The sequence below is a fragment of the Somniosus microcephalus genome, chromosome 10 (genome assembly GCF_052327205.1).
Source record: "Somniosus microcephalus isolate GS21.2 chromosome 10, FLI_Smic_1.0, whole genome shotgun sequence".
In the NCBI taxonomy this organism is placed as follows: Eukaryota; Metazoa; Chordata; class Chondrichthyes; order Squaliformes; family Somniosidae; genus Somniosus; species Somniosus microcephalus.
The window spans coordinates 27,962,788-27,979,494 of NC_140996.1; positions in this window are offsets into that span (position 1 = coordinate 27,962,788).

The window sequence follows — 16,707 nt, forward strand, 5'->3', positions numbered from 1 at the left end:
GGGTCCTACATTTGTCTTCACTAATCTTTTTCTTTTTACATAAGTGGCATTGGAACCCAAACTCATTCATAGCTTCGTGATTTTGCTAAATATAACTCCCAGGAACCAAATGAAACAGAAATACTATGCACACGGGCCAGCATCCTCTGCTCAAGGGTATCCGTTGCAATGCCTACTTCCTCAGACAGAATCTGGATATTGCTCTTAGTGGCTGTGTCTCCGATCAATACCTCTGATCTTCTCCAATGATCTTCAGCAGCAGTGTTGTTACCTTTACCAAGTGCTCACTGCTGCACCTCCCTATCCTGTGACTTTTGCTGCTAAAATAAATGGATCTCCTCCTGCTGCTCTTTCTGTTGTTTCTGGAGGATGCCATTGAAAAGAGCACATGGGACAGCAGGCAATATGTTAATATTCATTTTGCAGTCATACTACCTGAACATCTTTATTGCATGGTTGCTCTGACACTTGTCTAACAAATAGGACATATTAGACATATCGGTACTTATGTGGGCCCCTCAACTCTGGGGTGCTGGACGCTTCCAATGCCATTTCTGACTTTGGAATGATAAGTGATCCTGCTCTGGAAAAAGTAGAATATTCAGTTTTAGCAAATGGTGCTGATTCTTGAATATTAAGGGAATCAAGGGATATGGGGAATAGTGCAGGAAAGTGGAGTTGAGGTAGAAGATCAGCCATGATCTTATTGAATGGCGGAGCAGGCTCAAAGAGTCAAATGGCCTACTCCTGCTCCTATTTCTTATGTTCTTATGTTAAGGAAGGTGCACAGATGTAGCTTTCTATTTGAATGTGTCATGGGTAGAACTTTTGAATTCAAGAACAACTTATGCTATTCATACCTTGTATAGGACCAATTTATTCACATTAATTCCTGCGCAAGTACATATTTCTTGCTCATATAATGCTTCCTTCTCTACTTCCAGAGAATCAGCTATCTTTATTGGACAGTATATACCTTTCTTACAAATACAAACTTACAATAGCAGCGAGGTTGAACATTTCCTCTATTTGGGGATCTACACTATTTGCAACTCATTTATTCCTTAATTTCAACTGTCACACTATATTTGCATCACATACCAGGACATTTACCATAAATGTGATTTACCCCGCCAGGCATGGAGATGCATTGTCTTAGCATCAACTAAGCTGAAAATAATTTCTGTACTTTCTAGGACCATATCTACAAGGTCGGACAAAGAGCTGAAACTGAAGAAAGCATTTATATTTTCATGTTTGAGATATAGTAGACCTGGAATTGTGCCCATCATTGGGTGTTATCTAGCTAGTTAAATGTCTGTTATGTAATTTCTAAAGTGTGAGACTGTCATTGTTAGACATAAGCTGTGATTGGCTCGGCACATCCATGCCAAAGTGGTGAAAGAAAATGTGGGATGTCATATGGAAATCATTAGCATTAATAAACTTTAAAAAAATGGATATCAAAACTCTTAAGACAGATAACATGCCCAACTCACCGTCTAATGTGGCACATAAAGAACGGAGGGCAGCCAGTGCCCATGGTAGCATACTTCATCGAGGAGCTGCCACCTTCAGAGAAGGGAGAAAAAAATTGGGGAAGGGGAAGAGAAGGAAACATTTAGACAGGCCTCAAAAAGGAGAAATTGAATTTAATGAGTAAATAGCAAAGAAAGATAACAGTAGCAGAAAGAAGTAGAAAAACAACTCTAAAAATCGGATTTCTAAAGTTCTGATTTACAAAAGGAAAATCTTAAACATATTTTACCGTTGATTACAAAAATGCAAAAGAGTATCTGGCTCATACATGGAGGTAAATTTTCATCTTGCAGTGCAGAGCTTTACCTGCTGGGGACGCTAAAGATGAAAATTTGCCCCACAGAGTATAATCTATATATAATATATTTTAAAAGTCTTACATCTGTATGCACTTCCTGTCAATCTTTCCATTATAAATTCCTCGCCCTACATTTCTAATGGGAAACTGCCTATGTAAACTTGTCACGCTGTAACTACGCCTTGATGCTGACGGAAGCACTGCAGCATCACCATGGGTGGGACAGTGTAATTACAGAGTGACGCGTTACTTTCCACAAATGTGGATATAGGAAGTTACAATGGTAATATAAAAATAATGAAATAATATATGACTTTAAAATGGTAACTGATTACTATTTTAATCCTCGGCCAATTATCTTCTAACCTCGCTTTACTTGAGGACTACACTTCTTGACTCTGAGTGTCTTGAAAAATAGATCTTTAATATGTTCAAAACAAAACCCTTAAGAATAAAAATAATATTTACAGTTAAAAATGTACTTTAGGAGGCTGCATGCCTATCATGACTACGGGGTCAATCATTAAGGTTATAGTGTGCCTATGATAAGGCGCATCATTAAAGGGTTTGACAAATACTCTGTAGTCTGGACACTGCCTAATAGCATCCTCTAGTATCCTTACACTTACTAACGACCATAATCCCTCCGGCACTACTTATTTAACCCCCTATAGCACTTTGCTGTAGCTTCCTTTTGTCTGACTTTCTTCAATAGTCTTCATAACGACCATCCCCAGTTTTCCCAGGTCATATTTACCTGATTTATATTCTTTTATTATTTCAGGTTGAGGCACTCTCTGGTGTAGGTGACTGAGTAGCTGGGCTTGCAGCCCTGTCTGGATGAAGTTTACTGATGTGATATTGTTGGAGTTGAGATACAGCAGTCAGAGAAAGAAAGATTTGTATTATATAGCACCTTCACAACTTCAGGAAGTACCAAAGCACTTTACAGCCAATTAAGTACTTTTGAAATGTAGACCGCGATTTCACAATTGGAGGCGGGATAGCGGCAGGGGAGGTCATTGGCGGGTCCTGGTCCCGCTCCCGGCTCCGGCCCCTCTGTGAATAGGATTTTCCCCTAATTGGGCTTGTTAAGCCCGACCAGTGCATTTTCCGGCCAATTAAAAGGAAGCGGGTCTGATGATGTCATTTGATGACACGTCATCAGCCGGTTTCCTTAAAGGGACCATGGCCACATTCATTTTGACAGATGTGCTGGCAGTGTTCTACAGCATTGAGGTGCTGCAAACACTGACAAGCACTGCACAGAGGTGCACGGCTGCACCAAGGCTCCCGCATGACTCCCTCCATATGCTTATGGAGGGAGTCACAGCACACAGGGAGGTTCTCTTCCCTTCCAAGGGCAGAAGAGACCTCCCCAGGAGACCAACACAGCTTGTTGCACATTGCACAGGAGGGCACAAGCAGGGATGTGATCAGGAGGACCAGGCTGCAGTGGCACAAACCTTTTATTGATCTCAGTAGATCACAAAATGTTACTGCAAATCCACATCCAACCTCATCCTGCTTTGCCACTCATCACATCCCCATCACTTTGTCTTGCCTACCCTACTCCTGCACATCCATACTCACACCAACTTACCTTGCACCTCCACCCATCCCTCTCTATCTACATTATCACTTCCCCATCTCAATAGCCACCCCTCACACTCACCCTCATCCTAGTGCAATCATACCAACTAACAACACAGAAGGGTAGGCCCTTGGGTGTTTTATGCAATGTTCATGTAAATTTTCTGTTAATGTGTTGTCTAACATTGAAATCTATATTTTCAACACTTTACCTTATTGGAAGGATCTGAGCTCACCTTTGGAAGTGTCATAGTGCGTTCCTGTGAAGGTTGAGACATAACTTTCCCCCCTCCTCCCAATTGTGATGAGTTTGAAGGGAATGGCTTGGACATTGTAGGGATGCTTTATGGTGCTGGTGTGGGGTGGTGTCAACCTGGTGCATCATGTGGCAGCCAGGGTGTACAGCATCAAGTGAAGTAAATCTAGCCATGGTGAGGCCATCCCTGGCCTCCCGGGCATCAATGTTGTTGGGTGCTGATGCCCTGTGTCCTGTGCAGCATCAGGTGATTGCGGAGAAGGTTGGTGTTGTTGTTGGTGATGTTGGTGTGCCTGGTGATGTTGATGTTGGGGCTGATTGTGGTAGGATTCTGAGGACCAAGGTGATATTTTTTCAGGGGCACTGTTGTTGCTGGAATAGATGACAGCTACAGTTGAGATGACAGAAGCGATCTGTCAATGGTAAGAGAGCTTGCTCCAAGGAGGTTGTGGTAAACCACTGTATTGTATATTGCCACCTCTGGGTGGCGCTGTGTATGGAGGCATGCCTCAGCTGACTCCACCCACCACTGTGTGGGTTTCGTTCAGACTTGTTCAGTCACTCACGAAGAAGCATGGTCTCTTCTTAGCTAATAAAAGCCTTATTCATCTCTTCTTTCGACTCATCATCTCTTCTTCGACTCATCACCTTTTATGAAGTAATTGATAAGCGTATCAATTTTATTAGCTAAAAGTTAAATGGCGACACCTGAGGAGCAACAACAGCAACGGATACAGCAGGGGTTGGGTTGGGAGGGGTAGTGGGGGATAACAGTGGTAAGGGGGATAACGGTGGTAAGGGGGATAACGGTGGTAATTCAGGGGTACCCGAGGGTGCGAGATCTCGTATGGAGACCGTGTCCTCCCGCCCGTCTGGGTATGTCACCAACGGATACAGCAGACATTGCTGAGAGCCCTCAGACCACCACGCCTGGACCTCGACCCTCAAGATGTGGGTGCATCAGCCAAGTTTGAACACTGGCTGAGCTGCTTTGAATCCTTCCTCGCAATCTCACAGGTTACAGAGGAGGATCACAAACTGAAAATTTTGACCGCCCAGGTGAGCCATCAAGTATATATGCTAATCCGGGACTCTAATACGTACGTGGCGGCCCTCGAGCTACTAAAAGGGCAATATACGCGCCCAGTGAACACAATTTACACCCGACACCTCTTGGGATCCCGCAGGCAGCAACCGGGAGAATCGGTAGGGGCATTTGCACGGGCGCTACTGGCACTCTGCAGAGACTGCGATTGTAAAGCGGTAACGGCTGTGGAGCACGCGCAGGGACTCGCCTGTGATGCCTTCGTCAGGGGCCTCCAGTCAGACCACACCCGGCAGAGACTGCTAGAAAGCAAGGAACCCGACCTGAAGACGGCCATTGCCCTTGCGCTCTCGTTAGAGGAGGCCCACCGAAACCTCGAGGCATACCCCCGTAACGGCGCCGAGACATGGCAATCGAAACCGTGGGACACGGGACCGCCGCCCCCGGCACCAACCGCTGCAGCGACCCAACCGAGACAGCAGCCTCCGGTAAGAACTGCTTCGATGCCCAGTAACCAGGCCCAAAAATGCTATTTCTGTGGCCAGTTAAAACATCCCAGAGCGCACTGCCCAGCTAAGACAGCTACCTGCTCGGGCTGCAGGAAGAAAGGCCATTACGCTAACGCCTGCAAGGGGAAGCCAGCCAGCAGCGCAGCATGCGGGCCGTGGGAGCAGCCATCTTATCCGCCATTTTGTGTACCCCCGGCCGCATGGCATCCGCCGCCATCGTATCCAACGCACTCAACCGCCATTTCGTCACCGGAACCGACCACCGTCTCGGCGGATGACTATAGTGACTCACTAAGCCACATACTGGCCTCCGTGACGCTGGATCAAGGCCACCCTCACCATCTATCCAGCTCCATGATGGATATCGCGGTAAACGGCCGCGCCACCAGTTGCCTGATCGACAGCGGGAGCACAGAGAGTTTCGTCCACCCCGACACGGTACGTAGCCACTCCCTCACGATTCTGCCAACGCACCATCGCATTTCTATGGCGTCCAAGTCCCAGTCAATGGACATCAGCGGCTACTGTGTGGTGACCCTGTCAGTAGGGGGCACTGAATATCAAAAATTTAAACTGCTAGTCCTGCCCCGTCTTTGCGCTGCCGTCCTGCTAGGGTTGGATTTTCAGTGCCACCTTAAGAGTGTCACACTAGCATACGGTGGACCCCTCCCCCCACTCACAGTCTGCAACCAACAACTTTTAAATCGCCCGCTGCAAACCACCTGCAGCCTTTCCACATTAAAAGTCCCCCCCCCTCCCCTGTTCGCTAACCTCACCCGCGACTGTAAACCCATCGCTACCAAAAGCAGGCGGTACAGTGCCGGGGACAGAGCTTTTATCAGCTCTGAGGTGGAGCGGCTCTTGAAGGAGGGCATTATCGAAGGTAGCACTAGCCCCTGGCGAGCCCAGGTTGTAGTCGTTAAAACCACTGCAAAACGCCGCATGGTAATCGACTACAGCCAAACCATAAACCGGTACACCCAGCTGGACGCGTACCCCCTCTCTCGCATATCTGATATGGTCAATCAGATTGCGCAATACAAAGTATTCTCCACCATCGACCTTAAGTCAGCGTACCACCAGCTGCCCATCCGCCATGAGGACCGCCAGTATACTGCCTTCGAGGCAAACGGCCGCCTCTACCACTTCCTTAGGGTCCCCTTCGGCGTCACCAACGGGGTTTCGGTCTTCCAAAGGGAGATGGACCGAATGGTTGACCAGAACGCGCTGCGGGCAACCTTCCCCTATTTGGATAACGTCACCATCTGCGGCCACGACCAGCAGGACCACGACGTTAATCTAGCAAATTTCCTCCGTACGGCCCAACGGCTGAACCTAACGTACAATAAGGAAAAATGTATGTTTCACACCAAGCGCCTGGCCATCCTCGGCTGCGTGGTGGAGAACGGAGTCATCGGGCCCGACCCCGACAGAATGCGCCCCCTAATGGAGCTACCCCTTCCCCACTGCCAAAAAGCACTGAAGAGATGCCTGGGGTTTTTCTCCTACTACGCCCAGTGGGTGCCCCTCTATGCAGACAAAGCCAGGCCCCTCATCAAAGCCACCTCCTTCCCCCTGACACCAGAGGCGTGTGCAGCCTTCACTCTTATCAAGAACGATATCGCGAAGGCCGCAATGCACGCGGTGGATGAGTCCATCCCCTTCCAAGTGGAGAGCGATGCCTCCGACTTCGCCCTAGCCGCGACCCTTAACCAGGCGGGCAGACCCGTGGCCTTTTTCTCAAGGACCCTCCAGGGCCCCGAGACGAGACACTCCTCCGTCGAAAAGGAGGCCCAGGCTATTGTAGAAGCGGTGCGTCACTGGAGGCATTACCTGGCCGGGAAACGATTTACCCTGCTCACTGACCAGCGTTCAGTAGCTTTTATGTTTAATAATAAGCAGAGGGGTAAAATCAAGAACGACAAGATCTTGAGGTGGAGAATCGAACTCTCCACCTACAATTATGATATCTTGTATCGGCCAGGGAAACTCAATGAGCCCCCAGATGCCCTATCACGTGGTACATGCGCCAACGCGCAGAGTGATAGGCTGCAGTCCCTCCACAATGACCTCTGCCACCCGGGGGTCACCAGGTTTTTCCATTTTATCAAATCCCGTAACCTGCCCTACTCCATCGAGGAGGTCAGGACCATGACCAAGAGCTGCCAAATCTGCGCCGAGTGCAAACCGCACTTCTATAGGCCGGACAGAGCAAGCCTGATCAAGGCCACCCGCCCCTTCGAACGCCTGAGCGTCGATTTTAAAGGGCCCCTCCCCTCCGCTGACCGCAATGTGTACTTCCTCAACATAGTTGATGAGTACTCCCGTTTCCCCTTTGCCATCCCTTGCCCAGACATGACCAGTACCACGGTCATCAAGTGTCTGAATGACATCTTCGCTCTGTTCGGGTTCCCCAGCTATATACATAGCGACAGGGGCTCATCGTTCATGAGCGACGAACTTCGGCAGTACCTGCTAACAAGAGGTATCGCCACGAGCAGGACCACCAGTTACAACCCCCGGGGGAACGGCCAGGTGGAAAGGGAGAACGCGACGGTTTGGAAGGCAGTCCTCTTAGCACTAAAATCTAAGGGCCTTCCGACCTCCCGCTGGCAGGAGGTCCTCCCTGCAGCGCTTCACTCCATTCGGTCACTGCTTTGTACTGCCACTAATGCGACCCCTCATGAGAAAATGTTCGTTTTCCCCCGGAAGTCTACATCGGGAACCTCGCTACCGGCATGGTTGACTTCTCCTGGGCCCGTCCTACTGCGGAGGCACGTGAGGACGCATAAAACGGACCCCCTGGTCGAGCGGGTGCACCTCCTACACGCCAACCCCCAGTATGCCTGGGTGACATACCCAGACGGGCGGGAGGACACGGTCTCCATACGAGATCTCGCACCCTCGGGTACCCCTGAATTACCACCGTTATCCCCCTTACCACCGTTATCCCCCTTACCACTGTTATCCCCCACTACCCCTCCCAACCCAACCCCTGCAGACGGCATGCCAAAGCCCCAGGAATCTTCGCCAACCACCCAGACACCAGACCCGACGTCGGATGCTGCAACACCACCGCCGCCACCACGACGATCAGGACGTCAGACAAGGCCTCCTGATAGACTTAACTTGTAGTACCCTTCACCCCGCCGGACTTCACATTAAACAAGGGGTGAATGTGGTAAACCACTGTATTGTATATTGCCACCTCTGGGTGGCGCTGTGTATGGAGGCATGCCTCAGCTGACTCCACCCACCACTGTGTGGGTTTCGTTCAGACTTGTTCAGTCACTCACGAAGAAGCATGGTCTCTTCTTAGCTAATAAAAGCCTTATTCATCTCTTCTTTCGACTCATCATCTCTTCTTCGACTCATCACCTTTTATGAAGTAATTGATAAGCGTATCAGAGGTGACAGTGGATAGAGAGTTTACTCCAAACACTTCCAAACTGCATACAGTTCAAAAGTGTCTTCCAAGTCCTGAAGGCTCAAGCTTCTGACATTGGAAAGTGAACAGCTGTGAAATGGTAGCTTTCATACCACTTTTGCAGCTGTCACCTATTCACAGCAATGGGGAGACAGAGAACCCGACCTACTTACCTGACGTGATCTCCGAACAACGTGAACCCCGTTAATAATGTGGGAAAGTAGAAATAGGCTGGCAAAATAGTAGTTAACAAGCATTTAACTATCTTAAATGCCTCCCCCGCCGCTTGGTGTCAGGTCTGTTCTGAAATCGCAGACCCGAAACTTACATGGAGCCGGGATCGGAGCAGGTTCCCAACCCACTGTCAATCATTTTGATTTTGACAGGGGACCCGCCTCCAAACCTGCACTCTGAGCGCCGGCAAAATTCAACCCGTAGTCAGTGTTGTAATGTTGGAAACACAGCATCCAATTTGTGCAGAGCAAGCTCCCACCAACAGCAATCTGATAATGACCAGATAATCTGTTTTAGTGATGTTGGTTGAGAGATAAATATTAGACAGGACACCAGGGAGAACTCCCTTGCTCTTCTTCAAAATAGTGCCATGGGATATTTTTTGTCCACCTGAGAGGGCAGTTGGGGCCTTGGCTTAATGTCTCATCTGAAAGACGGCACCTCTGACAGTGCAGCACTCCCTCAGTACAGCACTGGACTGTCAGCCTAGATTATAGATACATAGATACATAGAAGATAGGAGCAGGAGTAGGCCATTCGGCCCTTCGAGCCTGCTCCGCCATTCAATGAGATCATGGCTGATCATCCAAATTCAGTACCCAGTCCCTGCCTTCTCCCCATATCCCTTGATCCCTTTAGCCTTAAGAAATATATCCAACTCTTGCTTGAATATACTTAATGAACTGGCCTCCACCGCCCTCTGTGGCAGAGAATTCCACAGGTTCACCACTCTCTGGGTGAAAAAATTCCTCCTCATTTCAGTCCTAAATGGCTTACCCCTTATCCTTAGACTACGACCCCTGGTTCTGGACTCCCCGGCCATTAGAAACATCCTTCCTTCATCTAGTCTGTCCAGGCCTGACAGAATTTTATAGGTTTCGATGAGATCCCCTCTCAATCTTCTAAACTCCAGTGAGTATAAGCCCAATCGACACAATCTCTCCTCATACGTCATTCCTGCCATCCCAGGTATCAGCCTGATGAATCATCGCTGCACTCCTTCCATAGCAAGAACGTCCTTCCTCAGGTAAGGCGACCAAAACTGCACACAATACTCAAGGTGTGGTCTCACCAAGGCCCTGTACAACTGCAGCAAGACATCCTTGTTCTTGTACTCGAACCCTCTCGCTACGAAGGCAAACATACCATTTGACTTCTTAACCGCCTGCTGCACCTGCATGCTTACCTTCATTATGTGCTCAATTCTCAGGAGGGTGGCTTGAACCCACGACCTTCTGACTCAGAGGCAAGAGTGCTGCCCACTGAGCCACGGCTGGCACCCAAAAAGAAGCGTAGCTCCAGCCGACTGTGAGGGAATCAGTGGCATGGCACAGTTGATCCTGCTGACTGTAGATGGCTGTTGACTAAAGGCTGCATTTTGCCTACTGAATAAAAAGTAAAAAGACAACGGCCATGAAATCGGAACATTTAGCTTGGGCCGTTAAGGCCGGTTTAGAAGTAAAAATGGCGGCTGCCTCGCTTCCACCTGCTTCTGGGGCGGAATACGGTGGCTGCCATTTTGGGCAGGTTGGCAGTGCTGCCGTTGCCTGTGCTCGCCGCACCCATTTAAATGATCCAGATTGTGGCGTCAATCGGCGTGCAATGCCCGAATTGACGCATGATCTGTGATTTTTGATGTCGCCACTCTTAATACTGCCCACTCCAAAGCACTCACGGAAGAACGTGCGTGCAGCAGTACAACAGAGACGCTGCCAGCCCTTCTTAACTAAACACACACAACTTTCAGATAAGTTTAGATTTTTTCTTTTGGACTAGTTTCCTTACATTTTATTGGAGTCGTGGCTTGGTGCAATACATTTAAAATGGTGTTAAAGTGTGCAGGGAGTGCTGCTGGACATTTGCAAGGCATTGGTTCTTAAAGGACGGCCTCTGAGGAGACCACTTGCTTCCAGTCCTACGGGCTCTAGTTGCAGTCCCTCTTGGGCTGCAGCATTACATGGAGATGGAATAGAGGTAGCAAAGGGGACAAGCTGCTCACAGAGGGAGGAGGAAGCAGTAGAGCAGGAAGCAGAAGAGGAAATAGCAGAAGAGGAGGAAGCGGAAGGAAGGAGACAACCCAGACAGCCCCTTTCTGGCCAGGATATCCGGGATCAAATCATCTGCCTGTGGTACCAGTGACCACAACCCCAATTCCCCTTTCAGCATTTGTCGCACACCTTACCTTCCCTCTGTTACTGACTATCACAGCGGCCTCTTGGCCACAATGCTGAAATAAAAGCCATCACAAAGCAAACTTTCCAATCCAACTTTATCCATATATGCATCCAATATGACATCAAAAAATCAACTAATCACCCTTGTGCATTCCCTTAATGACTGCCTTGTGTGCACCTTTGCCTATCCTACTGATATCACGCAGTGCTACCCCAGTGGCTGTAGCATGGCTGGTGGAAGGCTGCTGACTTTCAGTGGGGGACACTGCAGATGGCCTTACAGGACAACCTCGAGGAGCTGGTGGCTGGGAGTGTGAAATCGAATGGCGGTGTTTCTTCTTCTTCTTCATCACTCTCCTCTCCCTCTTGGTCAACCACTGGCTGGGCAGGCTGGATTTCTTGGGTGTCTGAAATGAGGAAGGCGCAAGGGTAGGGTTGTGGTGAAGGGAGGGGGATAAAGCAGAGGTGCATGCTTACACCATGTGCAGCTTGTAAATCACAAGAGATTGTGTGATGAGGGGGAAGTGGGATGTGAGAAGGAGGATAAGGTATGAGGATACCAGCATCTTGTATCCTTTCAGTCCCGCTGCTGGCCAAGGGCTCAGCCATGCCCCTACCAAGAATGGCCAGCGCCGTCTCCTCCAAGGGGGTGGGGTGAAGCTAGGAATGTGAGGTGTGCCTCCTGTTTGGTAGAGATTGTTGGTAGATGAGTGAGTGATGGTCATGCATTGAGCAGTGTGTGAGGCTAGTGGTTCAATTGGTAGGAGACAGCTTTTGAAGATGCATCCACTGACCTTGACCACTCGTCTGAAGTCATGTAACTTCTGTGGGCACTGGGGCCAGGTCCTGGGAGGGGAGGAGGGTGACACTGCTGGCAGTGACCGCCTCGGCGATCTGGTCCCACGTCCTTCTTTGTGGCGGGCCTCCTGGCCCGCTGTGGGTAGAGGACCTCTCTTCCAGTGTTGACCCCCCCTTCACAAAGCTGGAGTGCTGCGTCCGAGACCCTGCGTGCCCTTTCCCTAGCCTGTTGGGCCATTTTTATTAGTGCTGAAGCACTTTTAGCATTTTTCATCAGCAGAAGGCAGCTCAGCTTTAAGAGCTGCAGACTCCCCTGAAGAGGAGCAGGCTAGGTTTAATAAAGCTAGCCTCGCTCCAGCGGCACGAACTTCCACCCCCTGCTGAGGGCACAGCCTGTCAGCAGCATGATCCGTGCTAGGCTATGCGCTCCTTTCATGGTAATTAGCAGGAACACCAACGTGACGTGCTGTCTGCGCTTTTTAAACCACGATGCGAGATATGCCTGCGCCCATTTTTTAAGGTTATCGAATTTCACCCCCAACATTTATATAAACTGTGTAAACTGTCGACTTTATCAGGATCAAAATGAAAAGTTATGGAATGGTTGCAGGTGGAATTCATCCTATGCATTTAGAGGAAGACACCATCTCAGTGATGATTTTGACTCTTCATCTGTTTTTGCTAGCAACCTTTAAATTCAAACTATTTAAATGTTGATTACGTGTCTACATTTTGACAATCCACTAATTTTGGCCCCTTGTTTGCTGGTCGCAAAAAAGTTTACCTTTGTTTCTTGCCTTGCAAAAACTGAAGCTGACCTTCAATAAAATGAGTAAGAAGGATCTCTGCTATGGAACCAGTGCTTCTGTGGCTATTTTGTGTCTGCATTGTATTGAGCCAGCGCAGAGCAAAATCTAGGGCCAGATTTTCTCTTATATGGGTGATGTCATCATTAGTTTCACCAGACGGTATTTAATTAACAGGCAACAATATTCAAAATAAAGACAGGTGAACCATTTTCATAGGGCATAGTAACTTAAATAAGTAAACTCTGTGATGAAAACTGAATTGAAAAATTAATACTGGTTCCATTTTAACTTTTGCATATTTTATGAAATGTCTGGGCTCTTGGCATTGATTGTGTGATTGGCATTAGTCTATTACATTTTTAATTTAGCTAGGAATATGAGTGTAGCAGTGTGCTATGGGACTTTAAACACAAAATAAAAACAAATTCATCTGGCAGCAAAGTACATCAATGGCATGAATTCTAACAGGTGCTTGATTAGGCATTTTACAAGTCAGGCTGAATAAATGTAATACTGGATTAAAAATTTAGATAAAGGCAGCCTGGTTGTAGAGTGATTTGGCGCGCTGCATCAGGGACTGGAAGATCTGTTCTGAATTCCAGGCTTGGTCCAGGTTTGGACTCAGCCCATCACCCCCCTATTCCAGGCATCAAACTTCCAATATTATCAGGCGCAGCAGAGAGAAAAGGCGAGCTGAAGTTCAGAGTGTGAGTGGCCTGTGAGTTCACCAAGAGGAGAAGGGAGGGTAAAAATGATAGAATGTAGGTTAAAGGTAACAGGTACTTGAAAGGGTTGAAAAAAGGGCTAAGATGAGGGGATTAAGGAACAGAGCATATCTCCAACCATATAAGGGATGGTTGTGAACAGAGGGGATGTCTGGTGTAACGTGGCCAAAGTGCACAAACCGTGAATCACTAACTGAGGAATAGAAACATAGAAGATAGGAGCAGGAGTAGGCCATTCGGCCCCTCGAGCCTGCTCCACCATTCAATGAGATCATGGCTGATCATCCAAATTCAGTACCCTGTCCCTGCCTTCTCCCCATATCCCTTGATCCCTTTAGCCTTAAGAAATATATCCAACTCCTTCTTGAATATATTTAATGAACTGGCCTCCACCGCCCTCTGTGGCAGAGAATTCCACAGGTTCACCACTCTCTGGGTGAAGAAATTCCTCCTCATTTCAGTCCTAAATGGCCTACCCCTTATCCTTAGACTATGACCCCTGGTTCTGGACTCCCCGGCCATCGGGAACATCCTTCCTGCATCTAGTCTGTCCAGGCCTGACAGAATTTTATAGGTTTCGATGAGATCCCCTCTCAATCTTCTAAACTCCAGTGAGTATAAGCCCAATCGACACAATCTCTCCTCATACGTCATTCCTGCCATCCCAGGTATCAGCCTGGTGAATCTTCGCTGCACTCCTTCCATGGCAAGAACATCCTTCCTCAGATAAAGCGACCAAAACTGCACACAATACTCAAGGTGTGGTCTCACCAAGGCTCTGTACAACTGCAGCAAGACATCCTTGTTCCTGTACTCGAAACCTCTTGCTACGAAGGCCAACATACCATTTGTCTTCTTAACCGCCTGCTGCACCTGCATGCTTACCTTCAGCGACTGGTGCACAAGAACACCCAGGTCTCTTTGCACTTCCCCTTGTCCCAATCTATTGCCATTCAAATAATAATCTGCCTTCTTGTTTTTGCCACCAAAGTGGATAACCTCACATTTATCCACATTATAGTGCATTTGCCATGTTTCTGCCCAATCACCCAACCTGTCCAAATCGTACCGGAGTTTCACGACATCCTCCTCACAGCATACCCTCCCACCCAGCTTTGTGTCGTCTGCAAATTTGGAGATACTACATCCAATTTCTTCGTCCAGATCATTAATATATATTGTGAACAGCTGGGGTCCTAGGACCGATCCTTGTGGTACCCCACTAGTCACTGCCTGCCACTCAGAAAATGACCCGTTTATTCCAACTCTTTGCAATGTATTGAGAGATAACATATGGGGTCACAAGACCAATGCACACAGGTCACAAGAATTTGCACCCGAAGCCAACTGTATGATGAAAGAAATGTATACATGTAATGCACCTAATTGCAAACAGTAGCCACGGCTCAGAACAAAACCTGTAGATAAGGCAGGAGAATTTCAGCGATTGGGGAACATTCATCCCAGGATGGGTGTCTTCCCTCTCGACTTATAAATAAAGTTGCTTTACTGAACGAACCTCCGGACTCCGAGTGATTGATTGGGAAAAAGGCGGACGTCGACCCTTTATATCAGAGGGTCCGTCTTGGGGAGAAGAAGCTCTCCCGGTTTACCCTTACAGTACTCATACTGTGATAAAGGAACAATGCAAAGACAGTGATGATGAGTCGATCTCTTGCCATGTGGCTCATGGGGAGTCAGTTTAAGAGGCCATGGGATAATTTGATCTGGGAGGGGGGAGGGAAGAGAAAGGGTTATGGGACAGTGATGGTGAGAGATGAGAAGGAAGAGGGGGGGTGAAGAAGAGCGGGACAGAGAGGAAGAGAAGAGCGTTGGGGTTGAGACGGGGGAGCAAGAACAGTGATACTTTACAGTTAGGCAGAGAGGGAGGAAGCATTTTCATTTCACTGAGGGGAGGGCTAAATTATTAAGCAGCCGATGGCAAGAAAGCAAGGGTGTCATTGGTGGGGGCGCAGTTGGACTGGCAAAATATTGATCACTAATTGAACTGCTGTTACCAGGGAAGCAGCAAAGATGGGTCAGAATATCAAAACTGGCTGGGACTGCATAACTGTCTCAGTATGGGGCTCTGCGGGCTGGCAGAATGAGAGGAAATGAGAGGAAATGGAGGGTAAAAATGACAGAATGTAGATTAAAGGTAACAGGTACTCATACTGTGAAAATGGAACAATGCAAAGACAGTGATGATGAGTCGATCTCTTGCCGTGTGGCTCATGGGGAGTCAAAGTCAAGAGCAGTATTCAGGTCAATCAGCGTAATGAGAGGAAATTACAGATGCAAAGGTCTCTCCAACCGTGTTCATGATGGTCCAGATTTTACTGAAAAAAATAATAGCATCTGAACGTCACACGCCCTTATTAATGCACAAATCAGCAGCAACATGCATCGAGGAAGAGATAGCCCGTGAATTGTGAATCGCAACAAGTTGCTGGCCGATTTGTGCCACTCTGCCGTTAGCTTTGTGAAAATGACACCTCGCACTTACCCACCCCGTGATTTTCATTAAGTTACTGGATTTGCACATTGGTTGCCTATTACATATGTAAGATTTGCAAAATTTCTGCATTTACCCGAAGGCTGTTATTAATAAACGGGACCCTGCGTGGACATTTTAAATCAAAAAGGGTACCCAAGATGGCGTCCGTGCCTCGTGGCAGAAAGCCTATGGGATTTTAAAATGGACTCTGCCACGCAGACAGCTTGTGGATCGAAACCCAAGCTGCAGTTTTCTGTGAAGAGAGACTTTGTATTTTGAAACCAGACAGGACTCTGAATTATGTATTAGACCAAATTGGAGACAAATCTAAATTCAGTTAGGCCTATAGTTAAGGCCATCAAGCAGTCTACATATATAATCAGAAACAGATTAAGAGAGTCATCGAGGCTGCACAGGCCCATCAAGGAACATTCATGACAATACAAGTCAATTATCAGAAAGGTAGATGTGATTACCGGCCATCTAAAACCAGTTAGTATGGATTGCTACCATTATTTAAAATAGCCCGCCAAGATTAAGACAAAGAACTAACCTGATTTGGCGCGCAGATAAGGGTTTTCGAAAAGAGTATAATTCAAGGCCCCCGGGTAGCAATCGCTCTCTTCTCTGCTCTTCTCTTCTCTCTCTGCTCTGCGGCCCCTCGCCCTCGTGGCTGTTGCTCTTTCCCATCCCGCGCTTACCCCCTGGCCTTTGCCCGTGCCTTTTGCCACTCCATCTGAAAATCGCCCCGGCACTGCATCGGGCGGACACGGACAATTCAGGCCAGGCGAGGCTGGACGCGA